Source organism: Plectropomus leopardus, chromosome 17, assembly GCF_026936395.1.
Source record: "Plectropomus leopardus strain MGB_pleo_1.0 chromosome 17, ASM2693639v1, whole genome shotgun sequence".
In the NCBI taxonomy this organism is placed as follows: Eukaryota; Metazoa; Chordata; class Actinopteri; order Perciformes; family Serranidae; genus Plectropomus; species Plectropomus leopardus.
Genome location: NC_142192.1, coordinates 2,708,225 through 2,725,477, shown reverse-complemented (window position 1 = coordinate 2,725,477; position 17,253 = coordinate 2,708,225). Strand labels below are relative to the sequence as shown.

Here is a 17,253-nt window from a genome sequence, read left to right as displayed (position 1 = left end):
TGAAATAAATAAATCCAAAGTGTGAGAAAATCTGAATCAAAAACTTTAAATGAGAATAATTACCGTTGCTGCCGAGGAGACTGAAGCCTTCACTGTGTTGCCTTCTGTCACAGGCTCAGCCTTGCTTGCAGCTCTAACAAACCCTGTGCCACTCCCTGTTCTTGTACTGCCTTCAAGCCACAAACAGGTTTCGTAACCTCGGTTTCAACTTGTCTGGGCAGGAAGGGAAACAACAAGGAAATCAACACTGTTGTACTGATCACGACAGCCTGTGTTTTTCCATTTTCAAATAAGCATTCTGAAGAATAATCATGTTCAGTTGGGTACGTAAAAGCAGGAAGTCTTACCTTTATACATTTCGCTCATTTCAGTGGACTTGTGAAGCACATACATCTGACAGTACATTCACAGCAAATGACTGACTCTGGCCTTTTATGGCAAAGGTGGTAAGATGATGAATTCACAATTTTTATGAAACAAAAAAGGATATTCACTCTTGTAAATATCAAGTATTTAATGTTTTTCCATGATATACGTATATGAGAAAAAAAATCTGTATATTTTCACCATTTCTGAGATGTTTTCAAAGTAGTGTATTGGTATATATAGATAAATAATACTAGCACGGGTAATAGTACCAAGGTCACAAATTGGTATATGTTGATGCGCCATTACTAACAAACAGTAAAACTTCAAGAAATATCGGGGTCTATCATTTGCTTACATTACTGAACTTAACAGGCTTATGTTTGAGTCAGGAATCTATATGGGATGGCCTTTCACACAACGTTTGCTCAGCAAAGATAGAAATACTGTCAAATTGTTTATTTAAACCTCTTCTTTGAAGTTTCTCTTATTTACTCTGCCAGTATTACTGTCGTCTTTGATGGTTTCAGTCCAATGAACTGAATCATTGAACTGTAGAGAATCTTACCAAGCTACCCATGTGTGTCGTATGTCCATATTGACAAAAGTATTATATTATTATATTTTATGCATGGTTTAAGCACCTATCTATCTATCTATCTATCTATCTATCTATCTATCTATCTATCTATCTAAACCCCGGGGTTCTGTAAAAAAAATAAACATTGATTTCCATTAGTAAGCCTCAATGAATAAGAAACTGCACAGAAAATGATTTCCTTTGCTCATTTTCTTAGCTAGGACATGATAGGGTTAAGGGCCAGCACACAGCAGCAACATTAATGAATATTTCCACGGCTGTAAATATGAACTATTCATGTGCTGATGTATCCTTGAATAGCAGTTAAGACAATAAGGCACATTCTACAATACTAATGTAAACTACATCAACCCCACCACCAAAAGTCTCAACACAAGATTTGAACTTTTTAAAATATATATGGGGATGAACCAAATGTAAACGGTCAAAAGAAAACATAACAAGAGAGCCACTTGTTATGGAGTGCTCACTCCAAGGAACACTGTGCAATCCACAATCAGCTATTTCATCAACAGACTTTTTTTCAAATAAAAACTTTTCATTTATTAAACTGGACTTAAACTACTTAACTACTATTACTATTACTTAAACTAAGCAGAACTAAATTACGACAGATTTTATTGCCTGACCGACAGTTTGAGTTAACTTACAAATCATTTGGGGCAAGGAGCTGTCAACTGAGCTCCTGCAAAGACTCAAGGAGACATCAGGAGATCTCTACATCATAGAAACGGACAATTTATGTCTTTGTTGCACAACCAACACGTGACATACCTGCACATCTCCAGACTGTAAGAGAGGACCACATTAACTGATTTTCGTATTCAAAGCAAAACGTACTTTGAAATGTTGTGTGGAGGTCTCATACCTACAGAACGAGAACTTTGCTTACCTGCAGATTTTGAGGCCAAACTCACAAACACAGGCTGTGCCTGTGTGTGTGTGGAGGGGTGTGACCTTTCGTTACCGCCTGCCAGCAGCGTGCTTCACACTGAATGGAAATACTCTTAATACAGACTTGCATTTTGATATGCATCTCCTCTATCTGTATCTTAATTATCCTTCCTTTACACTGTTGTGTGCAGATGCTGTATTGTTTTGTAATCATGCAATTTTTGATTATCTAATTATAGGTTTTGTTGATAGACCTTTGGTCATAATAAGTACTTTCATACTTTGTTATAGTTTGATGCTAGTACTTGTATACCTTTACTCAAATAGGATTTTTAACAACCTTTAATTATATCAGAGTGTATTGACACCGTGGTATTTCACATACTTATTTTCACACATATTCCTTATGTTTGTTAAATGTGATTAATCCTGTTTTATTTAGTTAATGATCTGCCAAATAATTATTTGGTTTTCTCATAAGTGTTTGGTGTTGATCAGCAGAGGAGACCGTCATGGTTTCAAATATTGAAGATTTGAAGGCCCGTAGTGAACTTTATCAACACTTTAGGAAGAAATTAGATCTAAACAATTAAAACAGTAGAACAGCTTGACTTTGATGGTCAAGCACCACACCCCTTTTTTTCACGGGAGTTATAACCCAAGTGAAGTTGAAGGACTTGGGTCTTTTGGGGTCTTTTGACTCTTTGGGCTCTTTGGGGCTTTTGACTCCCCCCTCCTCCTCCTTTGAGGAGGGGAGGATGCCAGCTTGTGCTGCAGCCCTGAGATGCTGTGAGCTGCTGTTTAACTACCTCGAAAAAGAGACCTTTTGAAGCAGCCCGTGCTTCATGTGTTCTAAATGACGATTTAAAACCAGAGGACTTTGCACGAGAGAGACTGTGAGACTGTGAGACAAAGAGAGACTTCGAATGAGACGAAGCCTGATAAGCTGTCATCGTGATCCCCTCTCAGCCACATGAGGTGTCAGAAGATGATCCAGCTGTTCATGGAGAGAGAGAGATGGAGGGATCAAACTCAAGCCGAGTTTGCAACGCTCAAACCGACCGAGGCCAGCCACCGAACCGCCTGGCGTAACCGAGCATCCAGTGTCCTCACAAAGGCCACACTGCAACTTTCCAGAGCGAACCGTTTCCTTTGCATCGAGACTTCTGAGAAGTTGAAACGATCTTTCCGGTGCTTTTATGGGGTTGATGCTCTGAAATGATAGGGACACATAGGAAGTGTTAGACCTAGATTAGAATCTCCCATTAATACAATTATGGGTTATTCTCTGATCAGGCCTCTTCTTTATCTTTTCCTTCCATGTTTTATGGGATAGGTTGCCTCTCTACTGTTGATCGATGCTTGACATTGCCTTTTCTTTAATCTTAACTTTTTATCTGCTTGATCATCTTGCACTATTTCAGTGCACCTGATCGAGTCCAGATGTCACACCTAATTGAGTTCCTCACTGGTTTTCATCCCCTCATTTTTATTGTTGCTTCATTTATGAGTTTGTTCATTTAGTCATTTTATTCACTGTGTGTTGCTGTATTCACTGTTTCATCATTTATCCATACTTATTCTTAAACTCATTCATTTGTAGTCCTTTAGGAGTAGTTTTGCTGTGTAGTGAGTAGTTTAATAAACCTTTCATTTATAGAGACACTTGATCTTGTGATGTGTGTGTGCATAATGTCAGGTCTCTGCACACCGGGAAAAAGAACTCTGTAGCAAATTTCAAATTATGAGACTAGATTAATTTATAAGGTAAAATGGGCTATCAACCTTTCTATTTTAAAGGGTGGTGCTCCGAGGTTTTAAACTCAAATTTTTAATGTAAACTTATTGTTCCTGATAGCCGAAGATGAGTCCCATTACTCCACTTCATCTTTATATCAATTCATGTTTCTGAGTCATAATTTTGCATTAGGAGTTATAGTTACATATTTTGGTATTGATTTATTAGTTTTAATTTAATTAATTAATTTTAATTATTTGCTAATTAATTAATACATCCCCTATTTAACCCGCTACAGATGCCACACTTACATCTAAAAACCTTGTTCTTTACATATAAAAACAAATGTATTCTGTGAAATAGCGTGGAAATGAACGGTGTCCTGAAGATTATTGTTAGTGCAGAGCTCTCAACCTTCTTCTGTTTAAGATTCCTCCTGGGGAATTTCATTGTACTCTCTTCATATTTTGGCAAATAAGTCACTTCTTTGGATGAGATCGCAGGAGAAAAAAATCTAAACAAATTTACATCACTGTCATTTTATTGTAAATGTCACAATCAGTACACCAACTTTAGCATCTTCTGCATGCTTCATTCAAACAGCTGACATATATTGGGATCACATTTTCTGCCATGAATGCATCAGTATCTTTATTGTTACAGTAATGAGTAACTGGAACATTAATAATCTGTTATAGTAAAGCATGATATATTGGCAGTTAATATTTAATAAATTCTCCTTTAAGATCAAACTTCTTGTGGGTTGTAAAATTCTACCAATTTTGGCAAACATTTCAATATTTTTGCAAGATGTGTAAGGACATCCCCTTTAACCCTCTGCCTGTTCTCCTCTGTGTACGTGTCAGATGTTAGTCGTACTTGCTCTTTGACTTCTGCTTCATTTTCTAGCAAGTTGCTCACACTTTCAGCCTCAGCACAGTGGCCATAGGGCCATTCGTTGTTATCAGTATTTGTCAAACCAAACAGATTCCCACATGATCTGCAGGGACGCATTGGTTCTCTGCTGCTGAGGCTAAATGCCTGGTACCTGACATGCCCTGGAAGTTTGATGGTTCCATCAAAATATGACTTCTTTTTTTTGTCTGGGTAGTAGGTCATCACTGCATCAGCTACGTAACTGTCCCAGCTGCTGAGACAGGACGCAGCAACCATGATTTGCCCGGAAACACGGCCATAAGTAGACATGGAGACGCCATAGTACCTGACTGAATTTGGGATGTTGGTGTTCTGAGACACACAGATGGCAGAGGAGACCAGAGGCTTTATCTGTGTTCTTTTGAATTTGTCCTTTTTCAGTCGGTTGGTGAGCTCTTGCAGCGCTTCTATTATTCCATTTTCATCCTCTGGTCCTCTCTGCAGGACAATCTGCAAATAGTCACAGATATCATCAATCTTCTGTTATATCACATCCTCTCTGAGGCATGCTTTGTGTTTGTGAAATGCAATGATGCACATTGAACTTTAATATTTGAGGACATTTAGATAAAATAGCAATTTGATACAACTTTACAGAGAATAATTATCTTCTGACAAAATATAATCTTACCATGTCAAGCACACATGAGATTGGACTCCGCTTTGGTAGTTGAGAGGAATAGAGTTCAAATGGGCGAGGAAAGCACTTCTTCAACTCAACAAGCATGTTGTCTTTCAGAATACTTTCTGGGGAAAAGTTTGGATTGATTAACTTTCCCAAAAAGAAGATGCTGTGAAGAATCTGTGAAGTGGACACACATTCAAACTGATGTCATTATCTTTGTTGCGTGTAACTGAAAATAAAATTAATATGTCAAAATATACTAGACCAAGGCCACACATTGCATCCAGAAACAGAAGATTTCAAAAGTTCAAAATTGTCCCCATCACACTTACCTCATCCATGTACACTGCAGTATGTTCAGAAATCAGATTCATTGCTTCACTGATAATCACAAGAGCATTCTGTGTGAAAAGGTCTGTCTCCAATTCTTCTTTTCTATAATAATAAACAACAAACATCAATTGTTTTTAGGTAATTTAAGAACAGAATGCAGAAATAAAAACTTGTATTGCTGTAAATCAGCAGACTAACCTCGTCTGTTCAACACCCTGATGCTGTCGGAAAAAAACACATTACATCATTTACACATTTCACCAACAACACAAATGAAACTAGCAATGTTGAATTTAACCATACTGATATAAAATAATGGTAAAGGAAAGCACTTGAAAACACATACTCACCATTGTTACTAATGAGGAAATAAAACAGACAGAAGGAAATGATGCCACTCTGATCCTGATGAAGTTTCAATGACAGGTATAAAAGGTACAATAAGATAAGAATACTACATAACATCAGTGCAATGCATCCATCTGTTTCACCTGAAAGTCATTGAGCTGGTTTGGACACTGTAGAGCAGGAAGTCTTTTCAAGTTTGCACCCGTATAGGGAGTGCCCCACAAACACACATCAGTTTCCAAACTCCTGAAACGAAACTGTTTAGGGCCAACAAACTGCATCAGAAAATACAATAACACGCTATAAGTAAATGCTAAATATTGCAACAGTTCATTTATCTGATGAGAGGCATCTCTGACAGGATTTCTGAATATCAGCTGAAAGCTTTACAACCAACAACAGCCATATAGTCACTGAACCGTACTTAAAGCAGAAGCGGAAAATTCCACTCATTCAGTAAGAGTTGGTTAATCATGGGTGCTGAGAAAGAAACTCGTGAGTAGTGCTACATGTGAAATGATGACAGGTTAAATGATAACAGCTCAGCATGGTGGCTGCTGTTAAAGCTTTCCTAAAGAATGATATTGTTTTTGGTTTTCAAGATTTCTGATTTAGAAATAAGAACAGCACACATTCTCTCACTGACATGTTTTCGTGTTTTGGAAACTGACTCTTGCAAAAACAAAAGTCAAATGGTAGCCACTTGAAAATTCCTTCTAAAACCAACTTCCTCACATCTTGCTGTTTTTCAGTGTTTATTTCAACCTTCCTGAACAGAATAAACTTATTATTTTACAGTCCAACCTGTCACTCATAGAAACACATTTACTGTTGAAAGCAGGGAAAGAAAAGAAAAAAGTATCTGTGTCAATTAATTAAAAGTCTCAGTACCACAGAGGAAAAGGAGTCTTTCAGAAGCAACCTTCACTTAAAACTTCATATGTAGATTTTTAAAATGGTTTGTAAATGTGACAATTAAAGATTCGGCTGTATTAGCCTATAGATAATAACACTAAGGATAAAAATTAGCCAATAAGCCAAGATTTAAGATAATTAACCTGAGTAAAGTGTAAAACAATGGTCTCCCTTTAATATCATATTATTTTGAATAATTCGAGCGGGGAGGAGTGTCACTATGAATTTGTTGTGCTTTACAAAAGAGCTGGGTGTTTTTTCTAAGAAAGAGCAAAACTCTTTTGGTGTTTTTATGATACTGATGGACAATGTTGTCTAACATGCTTCTCCAAAATCTCTTATAACTTCAGTTGGCTCTATTTTTTATAAAATCATTCACTTCAAAATATCTGCATTTATCACACTTGTCCACCCCCTAACCCTTGATCTAACCGAAATTTCAAAAGATTTTCGGGGTTATGTCTACAAACCCCAGTCAGTCAGTGAGTTATGTAAAACTCTTGGTGGAGAATAAGTAATTAAATATAGGACAACAATATTACAACAATGCCAAAAAAGTTGGACCTTGTGTAAAACATAAACAAAAACATAACACAGTGTTTTGCTATCTTTTTTTGACACATAATCAGTTGAATGCAGTACAGTCGGTCTTCTGTACAGGGTTTGCATGTTCTCTCCGTACCTGTGTGGGTTTTCTCTGGGATCTCCGGCTTCCTCCCCCATTTCAAAAACATGCAGGTCAGGTTAATTGGTGGCTCTAAACTGTTACTCAAGTCAATTATTTATAAGGTCATTTATAAAGCCCATTATCACAAAATACGGTTTGTCTCAGAGGGCTCACCCTCACAGAGACCCTCACATCATTTAAGGAAAAAATCCCCAAAAAGAACCCCTTAAATGGGGGGAAAAAATAGAAGAAACCTTGATGCTGCTGCATTGTTTATCGTAACTTTTCTCTTTCTGGGTACAGTTTCAGTGGCCTCCTCAGGATAGTGCCCTAGGCGGCCACCTGCATTGCCAATGGCAAGTAATGCCACTGCTCAGTCCAGCCTTTTGCTCCCTCTCTGTCTGATGTGAATCAAACTTGGTTAGGGACATCACATTCCAATCTCAAGGATCAGTACCATATAAAGTGTAAACGTAAACCATATACTATACACATGTAACCCCTTCCTGACACTGGAAGTATAATATCTATCTGGGCTAAAATTTCAAATTTACTGAACAGGATCCTGAGTGCTTAGCGGTTGATGTTGAATTGGCTAAATCCCCTCTTTCCAGTAGATGTTATCTTCACAGGCATATGTATCTAAAAGGTAATAATAGCGCGGTGCCTCCACTGTGGAACTACTTAACTCAACCTCTATGAGCTACACTTATAATTCCCCAGAAACAATAGTAAATATCACAAATGTTAATAAAGCTTCAGAAAATAAAATGTTCAGGACAATGTACATGAATTAATTTATTTTCTTTTATCTTGGTTTCTGTCCCAAAAGTAAATGTTGTCTCTGTTGACCACAATAAACTCAAAATGAGTACCAATGTACCAAAAAACCCTTAAATCGCCAAATAGGATCAAATAAAAATTCACATAAGTATCCTTTAACTTTTTTTTTAGCTTAAATTGAAAATCTCACATACGTCTCCTTTAAACTCAAAATGTGTCATATATATATAATGAGATGAAAAGATATCTAGACCTCAAACACTTTTTTTTTATCTCTTAAAAATAAATGTTACCCTTTTTTTTTTGTTTTATCCTACCAGGACAAAAATATATCAAATGAAATACCTTCAAGTTTTTTAGATTAGAATCACGTATGAACTCTAACACTCACAATAAATTATATTTTTAACAAGACAACATCTTAATGAATTAATATTTTTATGGTCAGTTAATTTAACCCTTTTTAAATGTGTTCAGTTATTACCAAGCGCTTGGGTTTCTAACCGTTGGGGCCCTTAAATTGGTGCACAACAGAAACACAAATCCTCGCTCCTTCAATGAGAAGCGACACACTCCGTGTCTCAGAGAAAAACTTCTCTTACTCACGAATCCACACAGAATAGGAAGCAGGTCAGAAGAGTCGGCGAGCAAGGATGATGATGAAGCGGCAGCAGCAACAGGCAAGGTGTGGCAGGTAGGCGTCTGTGTCCACGCAGGTCCAGCGGCAGGGTCCGTCCTCCCAGGCGGCAGTAACAGGCTGGGTAGCCGGCACGGTCCTCGTCTCCCTCGATCCTCAGTTGAAGAAGCGGCTGGCGTTTATAGCTGATTGTCCCTCACGACGATACTAGCTTAAACGTCCACGCTTTTCAAGTTTACACTTAACACTTTTTCCAAAGCTAGTGAAAACAATAAACGCGGTTAGCCTAGCTGCACTTCACTTCAAACTGCGGTATAATGAGTCGATAAACAGTGTATCACACAAGACATTTCACTGCAAAATAATATTTGCGCCAGTACTTGTAAAAGTATTTAAGTCTACAAATATCAGTCACCTCGATCTTAAACTTAGTTTTTTTCTACTTCGCTCGCTGAACGGCCACGCTCCTCTCCTGCCATCATGTGCTCTCCTCCTCCTGCGGGTTTTTTTTCCCTCCCTTCCTCGTTTACGTCCACCAACCAACAAAGTCTATTCCGATTGGCTAAGGTGCAGCTTTACAGAAAATCTATTGGCTGACTAGACAGAACTTTACAATTCACCACAACAAGTTTATAGGAAATGTAGTTCCCTATAAATACCCGTGTATGATTTAAAACACACTTTCCTTGTAATTCTGTATTTTTGTAGGTCCCTACATCCTCCCCCCACCAAAATCCAGCGTGCCCCCATGCTGGCTACATGATCAAGGAGTAAATTAACCCAGTACCCTGTACCTTTAAATGGGCTCTTACAGTGCAGTAACTGGTATTAGAGTGGGTAAAAGAACTGAGCTTGTAGTCACACATGACCTACACTGAGCAAAAGAGTTACACCACCACGCATGACAGCTGTCGTAGTTTTCAGGAAAATGTACTATGGGCGAGTTAACTGCATTAACATTGACATGGTTAACCAGTACAGACTCAACAGTAGGATCACCAAGTCTTGAGTAAGTCAAACGTTCTGCTGGCTTCCTCTGTCTCTCAGATCTCCTTATCTCGGGTTCTAGATTATCTGTGTCTGGTGTATCGACAGTGCAAGTAGTCTCAACAGAATATTCAAGATCTACGTCTCTACTGTCACCTAACACAACAGGGGGATTTTCAGGTGTTAAGCTCACTACAATATCTGGCACTTCTGTAGCAGGGGTAGGCATGTTGGACTCTGTAGGCCTTACATCCTCTTCTGGCTGCTCACAGATTTCATGTGACTCGTCTGTTACTACGTCTTCCAGGTAATTTCCATACTCCGACTCTGAGTCTGAGGAGTGCTGCACTTCCTGAGGCACACCAACTGGGAAGTCATTTTCAACAACAGGAGAAGTGTTTTGTCTCTCTTTAGCCTTTCTCCGCCTGAGGGTTCTTGGAGAGAGAGTGAGCTTGGGGTCAACCTCAGGGTTTAGTCTGACGTCTTGTCCCAAGGGCAAAAGATGATTTCGGTGCATGACCTTAATGGGTCCTGAACCAGTTGCAGGCTTAAGACGATAAACAGGAAGATCAGACATTTGACTCTCAACCACATAAGGGGTTGCACTCCAACGATCTGCCAGCTTTTGTTTCCCTCTCAAGCCAAGGTTTCGAATGAGGACTCTGTCCCCAGGATTCAAACAATGGTAACGTACTTTCTGGTCATATCTCTCTTTGTTGCCTTGGTTTAACTTGGCAGAAGTGGCTTGAGCCAACTGATAGGCTGCTTGCAGTTCTTTCTTCATGGTGGACACATATTTCAGGTAGGACTTTGTTGAGGTTCCATCAGGTGACACACCAAAACAAACATCCACAGGAAGTCGGGCTTCCCTTCCAAACATTAAGCGGTAGGGTGAAAATCCGGTGGCTTCATTGGGCGTACAGTTGTATGCATGCACAAGATGAGCAATATGCTGACTCCATCTGGACTTTTGACTGGGCTCAAGAGTTCCTAACATGTTCAAAAGAGTTCTGTTGAACCTCTCGGGTTGAGGGTCACCTTGTGGATGGTATGGTGAAGTTCTTGATTTTCTCACACCTAACATGGTCAACATCTCTTTCAACAACTGACTTTCAAAGTCTCGGCCCTGGTCAGAATGGATGCGATTTGGAAGACCGTAGTGAATGAAGTATTTCTCCCACAGAGTTCGGGCAACTGTTGTGGCTCTCTGATCTCTGGTTGGGAAAGCTTGTGCATAACGGGTGAAATGATCAGTTACCACTAGCACATTACACACATTACGGGAGTCTGGCTCGATGGTAAGAAAGTCTATGCAGACCAGATCCATAGGACCTGAACTTTCGATGTGTGACAGGGGTGCTGCTCTTTGTGGCAGGGTTTTTCTCTTTATGCAGCGTTCACATGTCTTACAGTATGTCTCTACATCTAGCTTCATGCGGGGCCAGAAAAATCTGTCAGAAACGAGGGCATACGTCTTGTCAAAGCCTAGATGGCCATTACTGTCATGCAACGACTTCAAAACAATACTGTGAAACTGCTTGGGGAGCACAAGCTGTCGTCGGGCTCGCTGATCAGACTGCTTAACTGTTCTGTACAACAGACCTTGTTCAATGGAAAGTTTCTCCCACTCCCGTTTCAGAAGTGTAAGTTCTGGATGGCTTGTCTGTATTTGACTTGCTGGTGCTTTCTGACTGATAGCTTGCCACACCTCTCCAATACAGGGGTCATTTGTCTGAGCACGTTGAAGCTCGGTAGGACTAAAAATGGGCAGATGATTAGCCGTTACTGTAGCAGCTTTACAGAATGCTTTAGGGACTGCTGAAACATGCGCTCCTATTTGTTCAATGACGCATGGGTAGGAGTGACCATTGGGTGTACTGCTTGACACATTCTGACAGAGAGCCCGTACTCCTGGGACTGGGATTTCTTGCCATTCATCGTCAGGTGTCATGCTGTCATGGGGACGACGGGACAATGAGTCTGCATCAAGATTTTGCCGACCTGGTCTGTATTTCAAACTGAAGTTGTAGGTGGATAGCGCTGAGAGCCAGCGATGACCAGTGGCATCCAGTTTTGCTGATGTTAAAACATACGTCAGAGGATTGTTGTCTGTTCTGACTTGCACAGCAGCACCGTAAAGATAGTCATGCAGTTTGTCGACAATAGCCCACTTGAGAGCTAAAAATTCCAGTTTATGTGCTGGATAGTTTTTTTCCGATGGCGAGAGACTTCTGCTAATGAAAGCAACTGGGCGAAGACCCTCATTGTGGTCCTGATATAAGACACCACCTAGCCCGTCCAGGCTAGCATCCACATGTAGGACGTATGGCTTCTGTGGATCTGCAAATGCTAACACAGGTGCCTTGGTCAGTCGAGACTTGAGCTCTTGAAATGCATGTTGACATGACTCGGTCCATCGAGAGCCAAAGGGTTCAGAAGTTTTGAAGTGGGTCTTTTCAAGTGACTCTGAATTTGTACTTATTTTTGAGTAGGTACGGGGAAGATAGCCTTGAAGGAGTCCATTGAGTGGGCGGCAGAGCTTGGAAAAGTCTCTCACAAAGCGGCTATAGTAGCCACAGAACCCAAGAAAGGATCGAAGCTCTGTCACAGTTTGGGGTCTCGGCCAAGAGACAACAGCCTCTATCTTGGATGGGTCGGTCGAAATTCCATCCTGTGACACCACATGTCCAACATAGTTGACAGAAGTCCGTCCAAACTGGCATTTGTCAAGAGATACTTTCAGACCTTCCTCTCTGAGTCTGTCTAGCACTTTGAGCAGCCGCTCCTCGTGTTCTTCGAGTGTGCGTCCGAACACAATAAGGTCATCTAGATACACTAGCACCTCCAGAAAGTTCATGTCACCAACAGTACGCTCCATGACTCTTTGAAATGTAGCTGGTGCTCCTGAAATCCCTTGGGGCATGCGTTCGAAGTGGTAGAAACCCAATGGACAGATAAAAGCAGTTTTTTCCTTGTCAGCCTCACTCATGGGTATCTGATAGTATCCGCTCCTTAAGTCAAGGACACTGAACCATTTGCTCCCAGACAAACAATGAAGAGCGTCTTCAACCTTTGGGACGGTGTACTGGTCTGGTATTGTTCGAAGGTTAAGGGTTCTGTAGTCAACGCACATTCGTACTTTGCCTGACTTCTTTCGCACAATTACAATGGGCGATGCGTACGGACTACGCGACTCAGAGATGATGCCATGGGTCTGCAGTTCCTGTAGATGTTGACGTACATCCTCAAAGTCAGCAGGCGGTAAGCGCCGTGATCTCTCTCGGAAGGGTCTTGCATCTTTTAGTCTGATTTCATGAGTAGTGCGTTTGGAGCAACCTACATCCCATTCATGACGAGAAAAGACCTCTTTCCTTTCCAACATTTTCTCACAGAGACGTCTTTTGGCTTCCTCTGGCATAGGGGAGGTTCCAAAATCAAAAGATGCCGGATCCAGTCCACTGACAGTTTCCTCAGCACAATGTGCCTTTGGTGAAGGAACAGGGGTAACTGGAAAAATGTGGGCCAGTGGAGTTCCACGTTTCAAATTCACTTCTTTCGTTGAGAGGTTCTTGACAGTCACAGTAACACGTTTGCTGAAAATGACTGTTGCCGGATGAACTTCAGGCCTCACCCACAACTCTTCAGGAGAAAAGGTGTTTGTAGACTGATCTATCAGTGCTAGCTGGTCTGTGAAATCACCGGGAAACTTGGGAATGCCACTGACTTTAAACACCTGCCCTGGTTGCAAAGTGATTGATTTGTTCTGGGTAAACCACACAGTTCCATGCTTGTCCACATCTTCTGAAGCATCAGACTGGGTAATGGTCTCATAAGCTTCTCTGAGGGCAGGGTGTATGGTCAGAGTGCTCATGAACTGTTCACCTGCTTGCTCTTTACAGGACTCGAACATCTTTCTCACCAACTTGGTATTTGTCCCCACTAGTATGGCGACATCTTCATCTTTCTCATGGTCAGGACACAATAAAGCTAAAGTGTCAACTGTCTGTGCCACTCCAGTCACAGCAGCTGAGAACTCAAGCTTTATGGACAAATAACCATCATAGGGGTATTGTTCAGTGCTTAAACCCCATAGTTCAAGTTCTTCAAGTGGATGGATCGGTAGGTGTTTCAGGTAGGTGTCATAGAAACTGCGGTACAAAATGGTTACTACTGAACCACTGTCCATGAGAGCTTTTGCATAAACACCTTCAATCTGCACAGGTGCAATGGAGTGGGGTCCAACTAGACCATCAGGCAACCGTTTTGTGCCTGCCATCACAGGGGATGAACTGTGGGTGGAACGTATTTCACATGGAGCCAAATGCCGTTCCTTCACCTGGCTCCTTGGGAGTTTCCCTGGTGCCTGTTTGCTTTGATTAGCTTCTGATTAACTTTTCTCAGATCTTCAGGTTCTTTGCAATCCCGTTTTGTATGTCCATCCTGCCCACAATTGTAGCAGAAAATGCTTGACATTGACGGTCTGGAAGTGTTGACTTTAGATGTTGCCTCTCGAGCAGCAGACTCTGGGGCGGGCTGAGGAGGTGAGGTCTTTGCGGTCAGTTTTTCAGGTTTTGGAGCAACTGGAGCAGCACGCAACAGTATGGCTACTTGAGCCGACAACTCTTTTACTTCACTTCTCAAGCAGTGTAGTTCAGATGACACTGAGGATTGTGGTACAGTGGTGGTTGCTGCAGTAACAGTTGTTTTCACTCCTTCTCTAGCACTTATCCAATTTTCCTCTTCTCTCACCTCACGCATCAGCTGGGAGAAGGAAGAGGGGTTATCCAGGGTGTGACTCATCCTGATGCGGAGTGCGACCATGTCATGAGTGAGCGCACCTTTGACCAGCTGTTCCATCCGAGCTCTGTTCATGTCTGCAGCTTGGATTCCTCCTTTAAGAAGGGCACAATGAAGAAGTTTGTCAAGGCGATACAGGAAAGCAGACAGTTTTTCGCCTTCATTCTGGAATGTGTGTCGGAACTTGGCCAATATGTCAGCTCCATTCTCTGTAGTGCCATATGCTGTGTCCAAAGCAGATAAATAGTCAGTGGCCGTGGCAGTAGGAGTGCTAACTTTTAGAAAGCGAATAATGTCAGCAGCAGGGCCCTTTAAACTCTCTACTATACGCTGTCTCTTGGCTGCATCAGTGCATTGCCACTCACTGATCATTTGTGTAGCCTGCTCCATCCAGGCTTCATACTCCTCTTCACCTGGGGGTACAGGTTTCAGTCCTGAAAATAGTCTCAGCTTTCTGTAGCTAGGTCCATCAGTAGATACTTGGTTACACTTGTCCATTAGTTTGCCAATAGCAGTCACTAGATCCATGTTCACATCTGTTTTGGGAGCTTGGTTTTCTGCTACAATGGCACGAAAATCCTCCATTGACTTGCCTTCCTCTTGAAGTAGTGACATCAGCTTTGTGTGGAAAGAATCCTCTTCTGGAGCAGCACTTAAGGGGGCAAGGCTTTCCACAATGTGCACAGTCCACGGTCCAGCTTCTCCATCAATGCCTACTTGTGCAGGTACAGAGTCAGGGGTTAAATCAAGGCTTGCCTCGACTAAGATGAACAACTGTGTGCCCGTAGAGTCTCCACGTCGCTCACCTATCTTGGTACGGCCAAAAACTTTTACTGTGTTCAAGACCTTATCAATAGTATCTCTACTAGTTTCTAGTGGTACATTGCTCAGTAGTATGGTACGAGAAGGGTTGGCAGTCTGCTTCAGACTCCACTCAGCAGCTTGAGAAAAATCCATTACTTAAGTGAATAACTAACACTGACAACTTCACTTATTTTTCTTGCTTACCGGCTTTATATTCAGAGCTAAGAACTAGCAAAGGGAAAAAGAGAAAAAAAATTCTGGCCTGTCTGGTAAACAGGGGATCCCAGCGGTGCCTCCAAAAATGTAACCCCTTCCTGACACTGGAAGTATAATATCTATCTGGGCTAAAATTTCAAATTTACTGAACAGGATCCTGAGTGCTTAGCGGTTGATGTTGAATTGGCTAAATCCCCTCTTTCCAGTAGATGTTATCTTCACAGGCATATGTATCTAAAAGGTAATAATAGAGCGGTGCCTCCACTGTGGAACTACTTAACTCAACCTCTATGAGCTACACTTATAATTCCCCAGAAACAATAGTAAATATCACAAATGTTAATAAAGCTTCAGAAAATAAAATGTTCAGGACAATGTACATGAATTAATTTATTTTCTTTTATCTTGGTTTCTGTCCCAAAAGTAAATGTTGTCTCTGTTGACCACAATAAACTCAAAATGAGTACCAATGTACCAAAAAACCCTTAAATCGCCAAATAGGATCAAATAAAAATTCACATAAGTATCCTTTAACTTTTTTTTTAGCTTAAATTGAAAATCTCACATACGTCTCCTTTAAACTCAAAATGTGTCATATATATATAATGAGATGAAAAGATATCTAGACCTCAAACACTTTTTTTTTATCTCTTAAAAATAAATGTTACCCTTTTTTTTTTGTTTTATCCTACCAGGACAAAAATATATCAAATGAAATACCTTCAAGTTTTTTAGATTAGAATCACGTATGAACTCTAACACTCACAATAAATTATATTTTTAACAAGACAACATCTTAATGAATTAATATTTTTATGGTCAGTTAATTTAACCCTTTTTAAATGTGTTCAGTTATTACCAAGCGCTTGGGTTTCTAACCGTTGGGGCCCTTAAGTTGGTGCACAACAGAAACACAAATCCTCGATCCTTCAATGAGAAGCGACACACTCCGTGTCTCAGAGAAAAACTTCTCTTACTCACGAATCCACACAGAATAGGAAGCAGGTCAGAAGAGTCGGCGAGCAAGGATGATGATGAAGCGGCAGCAGCAACAGGCAAGGTGTGGCAGGTAGGCGTCTGTGTCCACGCAGGTCCAGCGGCAGGGTCCGTCCTCCCAGGCGGCAGTAACAGGCTGGGTAGCCGGCACGGTCCTCGTCTCCCTCGATCCTCAGTTGAAGAAGCGGCTGGCGTTTATAGCTGATTGTCCCTCACGACGATACTAGCTTAAACGTCCACGCTTTTCAAGTTTACACTTAACACTTTTTCCAAAGCTAGTGAAAACAATAAACGCGGTTAGCCTAGCTGCACTTCACTTCAAACTGCGGTATAATGAGTCGATAAACAGTGTATCACACAAGACATTTCACTGCAAAATAATATTTGCGCCAGTACTTGTAAAAGTATTTAAGTCTACAAATATCAGTCACCTCGATCTTAAACTTAGTTTTTTTCTACTTCGCTCGCTGAACGGCCACGCTCCTCTCCTGCCATCATGTGCTCTCCTCCTCCTGCGGGTTTTTTTTCCCTCCCTTCCTCGTTTACGTCCACCAACCAACAAAGTCTATTCCGATTGGCTAAGGTGCAGCTTTACAGAAAATCTATTGGC

The 17,253-nt window shown here is 41.0% G+C and overlaps 1 protein-coding gene across 2 annotated transcripts in view; it reads right to left on the bottom strand.

The window, feature by feature from the left end:
• Positions 1 to 17,253, bottom strand: part of LOC121940659 (uncharacterized) — a 42,092-nt gene that overhangs the window by 8,313 nt on the left and 16,526 nt on the right. The window contains exon 1 of one of the 2 annotated variants that reach the window (XM_088090055.1): positions 64 to 2,917. The exons of the other annotated variant lie outside the window; for it this stretch is intronic. The gene's annotated coding sequence lies outside the window, so the exon portion shown is untranslated. Of the gene's footprint in view, positions 1 to 63; positions 2,918 to 17,253 lie in introns of those variants that run through there. 2 annotated transcript variants of the gene reach the window in all.